The following is a 12070-nucleotide window of genomic DNA, read 5'->3' on the forward strand; positions in this document are numbered from 1 at the left end:
AGGAAAGAAGGAAGGAAGAAATGAAGGAAAGAAAGAAGGAAGGAAGGAAGGAAGGGAGGAAGGAAGGAAGGAAGGAAGGAAGGAAGGAAGGAAGAGAAGGAAAGAGGGAAGGAAGGAAAGAGGGAAGAACATTTCTTATCTTCAAGGAGTTACAGTCCTAGAAAGCACAGAAGCCATGGAGAAAGTGCCTGGTGCAGAGTAGAACATAAGAAGAGCACAGAAGAGAGAGTAAACAAGTGTCCTCAGGAAATGGAAGGCAGGCCGGGGTAACAGCATCAGCTGGGGTCAGGGTTTGGCCTACTTTCCCTCACTGCAAACCTAGCACTGAGCATGAATATCCGCTTCCTTGGGGAGTCCCAGCGTGGCCTCTCCCGGCCCCGCCCGCCCCTCCTCCATTTTAGAGCGCAGCTCGCTCGGCTTCTTTCCCGAAGCCCTCCACGTGCACTGGACGGGCCCTCCAGAAGGGCCTCTCGAGTGTGGCCGTTTTTGCTGGCTTCTCTTTCTGGGGGCTCCGGAGCAGTGTGTCGGGTCGCTTCGGGAGTCCCCCCAGCGCTCCTTCTCCGGCCCGCCCGCCAGCCCCGGCGCTGAGAGGAGCCGCGAGCGAGGAGGGCCTGGACGCCCTTTCAGGCCTCGCTCCTGGAGGTGGACTCCTGTGCTAAGGAGGAGTCAGGAGGCATCCGGGCTCTCTCGGCAAACTTCTGGAACGCCAGCCGTGCCCCTCCCCCCCCCTCCCGGGCTCTGGCGCGCCCCCATTGGGGAAGGAGCACCGCAGACACGCCACCGGCCTGGATCTGGTCTGTTTCGGCTCTTACCCACGCGGACCACCAGGTGGAGCTCACGAGCAAGGCCGGCTGAGCTCTCCAGCATCTCCCGGCCAGAAAGTCCGGCAGAGCATGCAGAGGCTGGGCAGACGGGGCCGACCGCCCGGCATTGCTGGTGACCCAGGTGCGGGCTGGGCAGCCACAGAAAGGTCAGGAAAGCCCAGCCGCGACAGCGATCGCCCGAGCAGAAGCCGGGCGAGAAGACCTGCGCGTGCTGCCCGGCCCACACTGCAGGCCGAGTGCTGGATTCAAGTTTGGGGGCGGGGGGCAGTTAAAGGAGCGGCCCGATCGGGAAATAGGTTTGGGAGGAGAGCACCTGGATAAGTCGTTTCCCGGGACCTAAACTATTAGAAAAGGAAAACGGCTTCTTTGTCTAGTTAGGAGGGACAAAATAGGCCTAAACAGTCTTTAAAAAGTAAACCAAAGGTGGAGCGTCCGGAGGAGGATGCCCAGGAGGAAGCCTTGAGGAAGGGAGGCTCAGACGGGGGAAGCCGCCAAAGCGTTTAGGGTGACCCAGTGCGATTGTTGGTCCTTTTTTCTTCCTGGCTAAAACCAGAAGTAAGGCTGCACCTTGCAGTGACTCGCCTTCCTTTGCCTTAAATACCAGCTGAAAGCTTCCCAGCAGCTCTCAGGAAGCCTGGAGCGCCTCGGCTGCATGGAGCGCTTTGATCTTAGGGCCTGGGAGGAGAGCGCGGAGGGTCCCTGTTTGGTGTAGGCGCCGAGAAGACGTTGTCCGAACGCTCTGAGTCCTCAGGCCAGGCCGGAGGCCCGCGCGGCCCAGTTTCCCCCCTAGCAGTCGATGAAGCTGAACTAGATGCAGGCGCTCCAGTTTCACGTCCATTAGCAAAAGCACCTCATTAGGTTAGCCGAGATGGGAGAACAACAGGCCTGTTTCCTTCTTTCTCTCCGAGTGGCCCAACCCGGCGCGAGCAGGAGGAACTCCATCGATATTGCCCGGTGAAGTAGCCCGTAGGGTTCTGACTCATTCTATGCAGAACTGGGACAGACAGACAGACAGACAGAGAAACAGACAGAGAGAGAGACAGACAGAGACAGAGACAGACAGAGACAGAGACAGAGAGACAGATATAGAGAGACAGAGACAGAGAGAGACAGAGAGAGCAAGGGAGACAGACAGAGATAGAGACACAGAGACACAGAGACTGAGAGAGAGAGACAGAGACAGAAAGAGAGACAGACAGACAGAGACAGAGAGACACACACAGAGAGAGAAAGAGAGATTTTTACCCAGGTTTTTGATGGATTAACCTAGTACAGAAAATCATTCAAAGAAGTACCTCAAATTAAGCCAATTATACCAATTCAGGTAGGAAAAGGTCACGGTGCATGAACAAATATCACAATTTATTATTAGTTTTTCCACCTTACTTAAATGGCAAGCCTAGGAATCATTGCCATCACTGGAAAAAGAAGCCCCAATGCATTGTTTCCAATGAAGGCTCCTTCCACATTTCCTTGTAGCCCCTCAGTGATGTGGAGGGAGGCCTCTGACTCTTGAGACACCTCCATGCACTCTTTTTCAGATGCATTATTTGGCTGACTGTCCTTTGGATCAGACTTAACTGCGCAGGTCTACATTCCCCCCTTCCTCCTCGCTCTGCCCCCTACGGCCAATCAGAGCAAGTTTCATCCGTTGCCCACCTGGCAGATCTTTCCAGATATCCTTGCCTGCCTGGCTCTTGTATCCAAAAGCATTGATGGAGTTGTTTTTCTAAAGAGGATCCTAACAAAACATTTGTCATACAGTGTTAAATGATTTTCACAACCTCACTGATAAAAAAAAAAAAATCTTTGCGAGTTGCAAATGACATGAGTGTCCTGATCAATCGTGTCTCCACTGTGGGCAAAAGAAGATCATTGTTCCAGCATTTCATTTGTCTTCAGCTTGTGGCATAATTGGCTCCATCTCCATGGTATCTTTGGCCCAGAACTCCCAGTGATTTCCACATCAAAATGTGGAGCCATATTTTAGCTGGAAATAAATCAATGCCAGGATGATGCACAGGCATTCAGACTCTTCCAATGGCAGGGATTCAGCAAACGCTTTGAATAATGTTTGGACTTTGACCGCGGCGCAGAAAGAACTTGAGGTTGTGCGTCTCTTGGAGAGTGACCTCAGAAACCATGGCTTGAGTGCAGAGCGATCCGTCTCCTCCCTGATATCCGTGAAGTCCTTGGCCCCTTCTCTTTTCTCTTCTGTTTTTATTTTTCTCAGTTCCCCTTTCCTTGGACTGTAGTCAGCTCAGCACCAGCAATAAGACTCTTCAGTATGATTTTGCCAGCTTTTCTAGAAATAGAAGGATGCTGAGGAGAGGCGATGAAGTCTGTGGGGATGGAGAAAGGCCCCAAACAAATCAATGAGTTTTCTGGAATACAATGGATTAGAACTCGCCACCCCCAGGCACTACTCCATGGCAAGCCCTTATCAGCTCAGTCCTGGTCTTCTGCAATGGCTGTTGTGATGTTTGCCTGTCCCAAGTCTCTCCCTAATTTTTTTTTTTTTTAAACCCTTACCTTCCGTCTTGGAGTCAATACTGTGTATTGGCTCCAAGGCAGAAGAGTGGTAAGGGTAGGCAATGGGGGTCAAGTGACTTGCCCAGGGTCACACAGCTGGGAAGTGTCTGAGGCCGGGTTTGAACCTAGGACCTCCCATCTCTAGGCCTGACTCTCAATCCACTGAGCTACCCAGCTGCCCCCAGTCTCTCCCTAATTTAATCCATCCTCCATTCAGTAGTGACCAGGTCATATCCCTACCTCACCGCCTCCAGTGACTCCAAGATCAAATCCAAAGTGCTCTGTTTGGCATTCAAAGCCCTTCCTACCTTCCTTGGCTTCTTACCCCTGACTCCTCCATATCCTGGGACAATGGCTTCCCCTCACTGTCCCACAAACAAGCAAAAGGGATTATCTGAGAAATGTCAAGAAGGTAAAATCTCCAAGGCCGGGCAATGGACGGGCTCTCAAGGCAGGGGAATAAGAGAGAGAGAAGTGGAGCCGGGATGCTCGGGAAATGACAGAAAAGAAGAAGTAGCGAAACAGTAGTCCACCGATAGAGACGATGCAGTGATGATGGCCATCAGTTACGATTAACCCAGTAACCAATGTAGGCCTTTCACTGCTGGGCACTGAGGACATCTCCACGAAAGAGTCTTCTAGACAATATTGCCTTCCTATGAGTGTTAGCCAAAGGAATGTAACCTAGTGGAGGCCAGAGAAGGTTTTGCTTTGGACTGTGACTCCCGCGGTCCATTGTACTCTCATGAGTGCATCAGGAGTCAGTAATTTGTCGGGGTGGGCACCCCTGTCCATACAGAAGTCTCTCCAGCTATAGCTTAACTCTGTCGTGAGGTGGTGACTGGGGGAAGGAGGATTGATTTAAGAGCAGAGAAGTTAAGAGCCCCACCTACGATCTCAGAGACGGAGGTCCACCCCCAGACTCCCCGATATCACGTCTGCTATTCTTTCCCTCACAGCGTAGAGTCTTCAGGTCCAAGCAAGGCTCGGAAGTATGGAGTCAAAGAAAAACACGTGGAGGCTCTTGTGGTTGGTGGTCTCTGCCAATCAAATGTATGTGCTCCTCGAACAAGGCTCTGTAGGGCATCTTTGCTGAGTCCAATTTAAAGGAGGGGAATAAGGGATGTGGGGGTTTGCTTTGAGGAGAAGGAGCAGAGTCAAACTCATCCTACTTCTGTCTACATTTTAAAAGGGAAAAACGCTAATCGATGCTTGGAAGGCTGGGACGGCTTGCCTGCCCTACTGAAGTATTCTCAGTGTGTGAAGCTTCAGAATGGATGAGAACTAGCAGTGAGTGGAGGAGATTCAGAGAAGAGGCCAGAGTAATTGTCACCGATGGCCAATATTTCTTCTTTCGCCCCTAAGATGTATGACCCGTCAGAAGAAAGCCTTCCAACTCGGTGGCCATCTTCAGCTCCCAAAGAGGTGGCCTCAGTGGGAACCAACCAAAAGGAGCTCCAAGGAGATGGGAGCTCATTGACAGTCAGTGGAGCGAGCAATCACCACAACCTTGTTAAACACCTGGGATGGGCAATACCCAAGGACTGAGAGGGGAAAAAAGGGGAGAAACGGAATCTTCTTTGCCCTCCGGCTGTTTGCTTTCTTCTTGGAAAACACAGCATGCTGGGTGTTCCGAGAACAGTCCTATTAAGCCTTATGAGAGTATGAAATGTCATTAAGACTTTTGACACCATCTATACGTGGAGAGGAGTAAATACAAAGTAATACAAGGCAATCCAGAGCGTTATTGACTGGATAATTTGATGAAAGGAGGCTTTTGAGCTGAGTTTGAAGTGGGTGGCTAGCTAGAAGAGTGGAGAAAGGCCAGGACTTGGGAGTTAGGAAGACCTGAGTCCCAATCCTGCCTCAGATATTTAGGAAAGCCGGGTGTCCCTGGGCCCTCTTAATTTCTCTGAACCTCAGTTTCCTCTTAGGGAAAATGGGCATCATAATAACACCTTTCTCACAGGATTGTTGTAAGAGTAGAATGAGATATTTGTAAAATGCTTTGTAAACCTCAGAAAAGAGAATAGAGTGCTTAATCCCATCTCAGAAAAAGAAATTGAACAAGCTAACAATGAATTCCCCATGAAAAACCCCCAGGGCCAGATGGGCTCACAAGTGAACTCTACCAAACATTTCCAGAAAATTAATTCTAAAACTATAGAAACTATTTGGGAAAAGAGCTGAGGAAGGACCTCTTCCAAATTTCTGTCATGACACATGCATGGAGTCAAGGCCTAAACCAGGAGGAACAAAAGCAGAAAAAGAATATCAGAAGGAATATTGATGCAAATATCAAAAAAATAACAAGGAGATTATGGTAAAGATCAGATGCTATGACTCGGTGGATTTTGTACCAGGTTTGCAGAGATGGTTCAATAGTCAGAATAACTGACCTTATCAATAACAAAATGAACAGAAAACATATGATTATTTGAATAGATGCAGGAAAGCTTTTGCCAAAATACAACATCCATTCCTATTAAAAACACTAAAGAAGGGGGCAGCTAGGTAGCTCAGTGGATAGAGAGCCAGGCCTAGAGACAGGAGGTCCTAGGTTCAAATCTGGCCTCAGACACTTCCCAGCTGTGTGACCCTGGGCAAGTCACCTGACCCCCATTGCCCAACCCTTACCGCTCTTCTGCCTGTGTATTGGCTCCAAGACAGAAGGTAAGGGTTTAAAAAAAATAAAAACACTAGAGAACATTGGAATAAATGGAACATTCCTCAGAATGACAAATAACATCAATCTAAAACCATCAACAAGCACTATCTGTAATGGGGATGAGCTAGAAACCTTCTCTGAATCTCTGCAATGAAGCAGGGATCCCCATTATCCCCACTGCTCTTCAATATTGTCCTAGAAAGCTCAATATAGCAACAAAAGACGAAGAAGACCTGGAAGGATTTAGACTAGGCAAAGAGGAAATAAAGCTGCCACCCTGCTGACGATGTGATGGTACACATAGAACATCGTGGAGAATCAACCAAAAAACTAATGGAAATAATTAACAACTTCAGCAATGTTTAAGGATATAAAATCAACCCACACAAACTATTAGAATTTCTCTATTCTATTGATAAAGCCCAATAGCAAGAGACAGAAAGAGAAATCCCTTTTAAAATAACTGCAGACAATATAAAATACCTGCTAAGAGAAACCCAGGAATAATAGGATCGCAAATAGAAAACACTTTTCATGTGAATAAAGTCAGATATAAACAATCAGAAAAACCTTAATTGTTCATGGGTAGGATGATCCAATATAATAAAAATGTCAATTCTACCTACATTAGTTTACTTATTTAGTGTCATGCCAATTAGTCTACTTAAAAATTGTCTCATAGATCTAGGAAATAGAAAAAAAATTAATTTGGAAGAACAAAAGACTTACATCAAGGGAATTCATATATAAACAATATATATGTGTGTGGCTTAGCTGTAACAGATTTCAAACTGTATTTTAAAGCAGTAATCATAAGAATAATATGGTACTATCTAAGAAACAGAACGGTAGATCAATTTAATAGATGAAGCAGGATGGTATGTTCTCTCCGTATCAGCAGACTGAATTAAGAAAACCTACTAAATGTTACCTTCCGTGATCTAGGCTTTGATTAGCAAAGCGACACCTGATTTTATCTTGTTTTGCCATGGCAGAGACTATAGCAGAGAGAACTATGATTTTGGAATATTCTTAACCCATTTCCTTGGTTACAGTCCAAGACAGGATAATAATAAGAATCATAATAACAATAACAATATGTGTATAGCCCCATGAGGTTTGCAAAACATCTCCCATTTGTTAACTTGGATAATCTTCCAACAGCCAGGTAAAGCAGAGTCCATTTTACTGTGGAGATTAGAATTAATATTCAATAACTAAATATTATATTTTACAAAGTTTTATTAATAATAAGCGAACATAAAAAAACTAGAGGGAAAAGGTGCTAAACTCATCCAGCTCGCCCCCAGGAGCAAAAGAGAAAGAGGGAGGAGTTACAGCCAACTATAAAACAATAACATGACCATGCAAACCTGGAGGCACAGAAGAAATTAAAGGGAATTTTGGGAAAACTAAGGGGCTTATGGGGGATGAAGTCCAAGGTTCAAAATCTCCATTTATACATACCCCCTGTGATCCTTTGGGAGACCAGTCTCCCCAATGGATCATGAAAACATAATCAACATATAAATTGCAATAATTTGTGGATAAAAGGGAAAAAAAACAAAATCAATGATTGTTACATTAACAAAAAGCCAATTTGGGGGCCATCCCCATCTGCATAAAAGTATACTTTCAAAACAAATGCTTTCAACCCCCTAGTTCAAATTCATATCCCAAAATTCAGTTCTGGATCTTCTTGATGCAGTGTGTGATCTCTGCAGGCATCTTCATGGCACCTTCTCCAAACAAGTTTGTTGTCTGGATTCTGGGAGGTAGCCAATTTCTTTTCCTAAAATTTCCTAAATTCAAATCAAAGTTCACAACAATAACAAAGTCCCTCCTGAGGTGGATAATAACACAGGGATCACTCAGGGATACATGGCTGAGTTATAAGGTATATGAATCAATTGCAAAAGAAATCAAAAACATAAAAAAATCCACATAAAAGAGAAAAAGGAACTTGTGGATGAAATAGAAATTATCAGTCTTCTGTCTAAAAAAATCTAAGTAAAGGAAAAATAAAACTATAACAGGTCCTTGAATTAGGGACCAATTAAAGTGATTCAAGTAATTATGTGCTTACCCAATCAGTACCCAGGACTACAGAAAGTTTGCCACACTTATAAAAGACAGAAAAAAGGGACTAGATTATAGGAGCCAGAATGGTAGCCAGGATGAGGTGCTTGGATAGAATGTGGTTCAGAGGACTGCCTCTTAACATATGTTAAGCGCTACAATCTCGAACCCCAAACAAGTTCAAGTCCTCTTGACTTGGCTCAAGATTTGCACTATGCAGCTTGGCTTTGTGCTTCTTTTAGCACTGAGCAGTGACTCTTTTTAAAATACTCTTCTGGAATCAGAATCATTAACCAAAGTCCCATAACAATCAATGGCATTATTCTATAGTTTAAAATCTTTTGGGTATGCATTAATATTAGAACAAATGCATTTTAAATTTATATTACTGCAAATTAAAAAAAAAAGATTAATATTGATAATGTGTTCAGATACAAATATCCAAACTCTTTATATATAAAAGAAGCCAAAAAGAGCTCCTGCATGCTTAATATTTTAACTCTTTATTTTAATTTACTTTCCCATCAGAAGGATCTAGAATTCCTGGTGATGTTTTAGACCCAAATAGGTTTTCATCAGCAATTGCCCACGTTGAAAGATTTGCTACATTTGTTGAATTTGTGACAAGTATCCATCAGTTCATAGGTTTTAAAATGTCACACAAAAACTCATGTGAATCCTATTATGATAGTGGGTTTGCTATTGTCGATAACTGGGCTATTTTGAATTTGGGGATTTGGGTACTTTATCTGAATGTACATTATCTACTATATTATTGTTTTTATAAATCTGTTATTCTGTAAAAATAATTTGCATTCACAGTAGTTCATTTTTTGGGTGAGAAACCTTTCACTGATTTGAAGCTATATATTATTGATTTTTAAAACATTCTCTCTCCTCGCAAAAGAAAATAAAAAAAAACTGCAGAGAAGTCCCCTTCCTGTGGGGGGAAAAACAAAACAAAACAAAAATAAAAACCCCAGTTGCAAGTCTTTCTCAGGCTGGAGTCCAGGATCAGCTTAAGACTTCGGCTTAAAAAATGGCAGTGCAGGCTGGAAAAGCTACGTGGGGTGGCAGAAGGAATTGGGGTCTCACCCTTCCATTGGAAAAAAGCAATTTGGATTGGCAGGCTGGGTAAGGAGCGGTGAGGGACACTGGCTCAAGCAGATGGGTGTGAAAAGGCAGAGTTAGTGAAAGTAGGTGGCTGTCCAGCTGAGTGGCCAGTGAAGAAAAAACCACAGGAACAAAGGGTGAGAAAGGGAAACCCCAGCTCTCAGCTCTTGGGCAAACTTATTAATTGTACTGAAAATCTATTTTTAAAAATTGAAGATTCTATCCATTGTGGTTAGTCATATTGTGGAGATTAAAATTAATATTCAATAACTAAATATTATATTTTATAAAATTTTATTAATAATAAACTAACATAAAAAAAAAAACAACTGGGGGGAAAAGGTGCTAAATCACCCAGCCTGCCCCCAGGAGCAAAAGAGAAAGAGTGAGGAGTTACAGCCAAATATAAAACAATAATGTGACCACACAAACGTGGAGGTGCAGGAGAGATTAAAGGGAATTTTGGGAAAACTAAGGGACTTAAAGGGGGATGGAGTCCAAGGTTCAAAATCTTCATTTATACATTACAGATGAGCAGACTGAACCTTTGAGTGGTGAAGTGAGTTGTCCAGGATCAGGCTCACTCTGTGGCTCAAGCAGGATTTAAACTCATTTCCTCCTGACCCCAATTCAGACCCTGTACACCTGGTGCTCCAGGCTGTGCTATTCATTGCAGACATGCAGATCACCCCCTACCATGACTCTGTGACACGGACCCTTCCTGGAGGATCTGATCTGCATGCTTCCTTTTGCTATTCAGCCCTCTAGCCACTGAGGCACCTTATTTGGCAGCAGGAAGTTTGTATTTTCACAGACTAAAAGGTTTAAACTGGGGTTTAGGTTTTACCCCAAGTCTAATCCAGATCTAACTCTTAAAAGTGAAATCATGACCTAAAGGGCCAATCCCTTCCCTCTCACTTGAAATGGGAATGTGGCTTCTATTACCAGGAAAAGTCGCCTTCCTTTGACATCCTTCATCCTTCTAAACTGCCTGCCATGGGATCAAGAGTATTTCATTTCCTGGCTGCTGACTTTGGATCATCCAAGGATCTGGGAAAAACAAGACAAAACAAAGCTAAACCTGGGTCTGTTTCCATTTCTTTTCTATTTCCACCGATATACATGGACTGATATGTTAGGAAAAGGATATGGAACTTACATGGAAATCCACAAAAATATATTCGGGCTATATTATAGCATAACTATATGCTATAACTACATAGTATGTTTCTTTTTGTTCTCATGAATATAATAATCTTCCATTTCTCCAGCAGATTCTTAACTAATTAGTGGTCAATCATTCAGTTAGTGGAAGTTCTAGATTCCTCATTTAAACTTCCATCTTCTCCTGCTATCAACATGCTACTGGATTGGTGCTGCCTATTAACATCTCTCCTGGAGACTAGGATATTTGGGGATAGTGTTCCTTATGGAGGAGGTTGGAACAAATGGATTATTTGTAGTTTAAAATCATCCTTGCAAAATTTTTTTAAATCATCTTATATATTTTCTTTTCCTCATTATTATCTTGGATAATAAATGAATAACTACATATCCAGAGGAATATTCCTTAGCAAGCTTTACTAGTTTTCTTAAACAAAATGCTTTGTAATATTTATTTTTTGTAATACTTGTAATATTTAATTAAAATACCATGTAAATCCTAGTTATTATATTGCCATTATCACAATTATTTTTAATGGCAGCTTTATACTTTTTTAGCTGAGATTTTGGAAAATCTATGAATTGTGTTTCATTTCAAGAGATCAATATTTGTTCATACGACTTTTTAAGCAAAATCTTTAAATGGAGAGCCAAATTCCATCATCTGGGATGTTATTGTTTTTTAAGTGAGAGGGTAAAATGATTGACTTCTATGTATAGAGTGAAGATATTGGAAAATTGATATAGCTGGAATCCTAGTAAAATTGCAAGCCATTTTGTTATGAAAAAAATTCTAGCTTGGTTATGAGTCATAGCAAATTAAATATTCGAGAAAATGAGATCAGTGTGATCTGTCCCTTTTTACCTAGAAAACGTTCTTTATTTTAATAAGAAAAAAAAACAGCATCTACTTAGAAAATAGAATTTCTGTTAGGAAGGAAAAAAAGACTCTTCCTTTATCATTGTTACCTCTCTGGCTGATGCAAACAATTGTCTTGTCCCTAATCAATTTAAATGCAATTAGTCAGTAAAGCTAGTAAGCAATGGTGCCTCTTCTCCCAACAAGTGATTGAATTTCCTTATATGTATAATCTGTTTTTAATAGAATTTAGTTATCAGATAGATCAAAGTCTTCCCTTTTGAAAATGAGTCCAAATTTTGAATCAACCTCTCTTTTGAATGGTACATTGTATAAATCTATTTTTAAAAAGGACTATTGATAATAGTTTGCATTCATATAGAACGTTATAAATATTATCTCATTTGATCCTCAAAACAACGCTGAGAGGTAGGTGCTATTATTACTCCCATTCTAGGGATAAAGAAACTGATGTAGATAGAAAAAAATACCCACAGCTAATAAGTGTCTGAGGTTGGATTTGAGTTCAAGTGTCCCTGATTCTTGGTCAAGCCATCTATCATTGTGCCAATTAGCTACTAATTATCCTTTAGCAATGTTCAGAAAATGCAAGCTTCCTAAAGGCTTTTGACTTTTCATTCTCTTTACCTGACACAGAGTCAATGTTTAGTAAATAAAAATAGGAGGTGTTATTTGATGATGGACTGAGAAGACTGTGGGATTATAGAGCTGGAAGGACCCTCAGATCTTTTAATCTTGGAGAGAGATAGAGATAGATAGAGAGAGAGAGAGAGAGAGAGAGAGAGAGAGAGAGAGAGAGAGAGAGAGAGA

The sequence above is a fragment of the Gracilinanus agilis genome, chromosome 4 (genome assembly GCF_016433145.1).
Source record: "Gracilinanus agilis isolate LMUSP501 chromosome 4, AgileGrace, whole genome shotgun sequence".
NCBI classification, from domain to species: domain Eukaryota; kingdom Metazoa; phylum Chordata; class Mammalia; order Didelphimorphia; family Didelphidae; genus Gracilinanus; species Gracilinanus agilis.